The sequence below is a fragment of the Megascapheus bottae genome, chromosome 5, assembly GCF_031878675.1.
Source record: "Megascapheus bottae isolate mThoBot1 chromosome 5, mThoBot2.hap1, whole genome shotgun sequence".
NCBI lineage: Eukaryota > Metazoa > Chordata > Mammalia > Rodentia > Geomyidae > Megascapheus > Megascapheus bottae.
Genome location: NC_143513.1, coordinates 10,979,422 through 10,983,006, shown reverse-complemented (window position 1 = coordinate 10,983,006; position 3,585 = coordinate 10,979,422). Strand labels below are relative to the sequence as shown.

Genomic DNA, 3,585 nt, shown 5'->3' with positions numbered 1-3,585 from the left:
TCAGATGTGGAGGGCAGGGATTCACAGCAGGGAGCATTCTTGTAAGTTCCATTCTGAAAATAAACTGGTGAAGCTTGAGGCCTAGGAAGGAAAACTCACAGAACACAACAAACTTGCACTAGTCAATGTTCATATGCTTCCTGGAATAACAGCATCTGAGATGGAAGGCAGGAATGTCATCACAGATGATTCCCTAAACCTTGCCAGACTTGGTTCTGGGTCTGAAGGACAGCCAATTGACCTGTCCTCACATGTTAGGTAGGAATCAGGAATCCCGAAAGAACCACCCTTCATACTCTCTGAAGATAAACATGGAGATTTACTCAATTTCACATTTCTTAAAAATGCAAAGGCAGCATGTGATCACAGAAGAAAACAATCTCTACAGGCAATATTTGGGAAATCAGGGAGAATAAGCAAAGGAAGGACAGTCACTCAGGAATCCCAAGAATATTGGGATGGCGCTGTCATAGTCACTGGAGAAAAAGGACACAATCCATACAAAGTATAAGTGGACAGCTTTATAGGAAGAAATGATTTCAGATTTAAGAGTTGGACTGTGAGAGTATTACAGATTTAGATAAAATAGCATTTCAGGAAATTTTTAAAATCAATGGTTTATTGTCTTTGTGTTTGCCCGCGTGTGTGCATGTGCACACATGTGCACGTATCTGTGCCCACGCACTATATAGGCTTTGATCTCATAGCCCTGAGCATTTGCTTGGCTTATCTCTTCATGGCTAGCTCTCTATTTGAGGTATACCTCCACTTCTGGATTTTTGCTGGTTAATTGGTTATAAGAGTCTTACAGATTCATCTTCTCCAGCTGGCTCCCAAGCACAATTCTCATGTCTCTGCCTTCCAAGTATCTAGGGTTATATGCAGGAACCACCAGGGCCAGGCTGGCCCATTGTTTTTTGAAGAGTAGAGTAATGTGTAGAAAGTCATTAGTGAGATGAACAGATTTATGTTTTCCCAGAATTCAAAGAAAATACACAAAAAGAGAACAGTGAGAAAAAGTGTGGTAAGACTAAAGATGTACATTGTACTTTGTGACCAGTTTATTTCTAAACGAAGTGTTGGGAAAACTGAACTAAAAGAACCTCTCTGAACACTCTGTGTAAAGTCAGAGTAAGGAGACATTTGGATGAAGACAAACAACTAGGATATAGATAAAAACCAATTGTCATCCAAATAGGAGAAACAGGTTTTCTACAAGGAAATAAACAACAATTTAGCTCAGTTTCTCACTTTTAACTGAAATGCCAACAGACAAGAAGGTAATGAGTTTTCTCCCTCAACCAAGAATTTTTAGAATAAAGAAGACTCAATTGTAAGAAGGTAATGGAAGTATATTTTTCTGGCAAACAAGAGTTCACAATATATACCAATAAAATATCTATAAATCCTGATAAATTTACTTAAATGTTTATTTGTGTGTGTGTGTGTGTGTGTGTGTGTGCTGGTAGCAGGGATTCACCTGAAGATTTTTTCTGCTCACAGCTACTCACCACTTAAGCCATGCTTTCAACCAAGGTTTTTGCCAGTTAATTGGTGGTAGTGTCAGAAACTATTTTGCCTAGGGTGGCCTTGAATAGTGAACCCCCAGATCTCAGCCCCATAGCTAAGATTATAGGCATGAGCCTCCAGCACCCAGCTTTAATGTCTAGTCTAATTGACCAAGAGGTAAACAAAGTGAAGATTATTTGTTTATTTGAAATAGGATAGGGGAGGGGGGAAACAAGATGAAGGGAGGGGGTGGGAAAGGGAAATGGGGATAAAAACATGAAAAGGGGTAGCAATGATTGTTAAGAAATGTACCTTCTGTCTGGTGAATATAACGTAACCCTTCTAGTAATTACAATAAAAAAATTTTTAAAAGAATAAAAAAATCAGGGTTGAAGGTGTAGCTCAAGTGATACGGTGCTCAAGTAGCAAGTATAGTCCCCTGAATTCAAATCCCAGTACTAGATAAAAGGGAATGAGTAAATCAATATAAGAGGAGAAATTTTGTAATAAAATGAATATAATATATATGCTATATATATTGCATAATATGTCATGTAATATATAATGTATGTTACATGTAATATAAATATGTTAATATATATTAATATAACAAACATGTCAATATAGCACACATATATGTATTTGTTATGTATACATTATCTACATATTTGCTAAATAAGCTGATGACTAGGACCAAATACATATTTCATTTTCTTTTTTTTTTTCCTGGCTACAAGTTTATTCAGCACAAAATACTCTTTTCCATCTTTACTGGGGTGGCTTTCCATGTCCACAATCAAGTCCACCTCTAAACTAGAATTCAGAGCTGACCCAGCCCCAGCCTCAGCTTTCTTGTCTGCACCTGTCATCCTCACCTCTTATGAGCCTTGCAGGCCACTCACCCTTCAGACCTTTGGGCTGAGGCCTGCTGTCTCAGGTCAGCTGAGGTGTAAGGTAGCAGGCATAATCTCAGGAGGCAGATGGATAGGGGTAATCTTGGAGATACTGGTGCCTTTGTTGGTTAGGTACCAATAAAAATGCCTCCAGGCTAACTGTTCCTTCATGGAGCCTCAAGACTCAAGAGACTGCGTGGCCTTCATGATGGGAAGGTTGGGCACCTTCTTGTCTGCCAGCTCTGGGTGCTTGGGCATGTGGACATCTTTCTTGGCCACCATAACCCCCTCCTTAAAAAGGAGTTCATAAATAGCAATCGGTTCTTCTTGGGCATCAACATCACAGTGGCTTCAGTGTCCAAGGCCAAGGCTGGAAAAGCCAAAATAGTATATATTTCTTTATTTCATTTGTTCATTGTATTTTATTATCATGGTGCTATATAGAGGAGTTACAATTACATTCATCAGGTAGTAAGTATATTAATTCTTGAACATTGATACCCTTTCCCATGCTTTTCTGCCACTTCCCCTCCCCAACCCCTCCCAATCATCTTGTTTTTCTCCTTCTTATCCCTATTTCAAATAAACATATATACACTATACCAGGTAACAAAATCAAATACAGTAACAACAAGAGATAAACCACAAGGGGGGAAAAGAGAAAAGAAATAACTTTACATAGTACATTAAGAGCAATAATCACAAAGATAAACACCTCTTGTTTCCATATCCTGGAGTTCATTTTGCTTAGCCTCGTCCTATGGCCATATATACATAGCTTTTGAGCTATCGTGATCCTCTGCTAGGAAAATCCTAGATATGTACTAATGATTACAAACGAGGGAAACCATGGAGCCTATGTTTCTTTGGGTCTGGCATACTTCACTATTTTAATATGATATTTTTCCTATCCCTTTTGACAGATGGGATAAGACTGCTAAATAAAGGGCTCACCAGCAGAGCTTCCACTCTTTCAAACAGGTGTGTGGGCCAATTCTGAAGCCTGTGTTCAGTTTTCTTTACTGACTTCTGCAGCATTATTAGATTTCAGCCACCCACGGTTATAACAGTCTAAAGACTCCTCCCATCTCATTTCCCAAGTATATATTTCTTATTACGTAGAACTACCTAGGCTAATAATAATTAATAATTATGACACAGTGATGCAATAAGAAATGACTAT

At 38.5% G+C, this 3,585-nt stretch overlaps 1 pseudogene; it reads right to left on the bottom strand.

The window, feature by feature from the left end:
• Positions 1-2,277: 2,277 nt before the first annotated feature.
• Positions 2,278-2,743, bottom strand: LOC150062836 (small ribosomal subunit protein eS10 pseudogene; annotated as a pseudogene).
• Between the last annotated feature and the right edge of the window lie 842 nt (positions 2,744-3,585).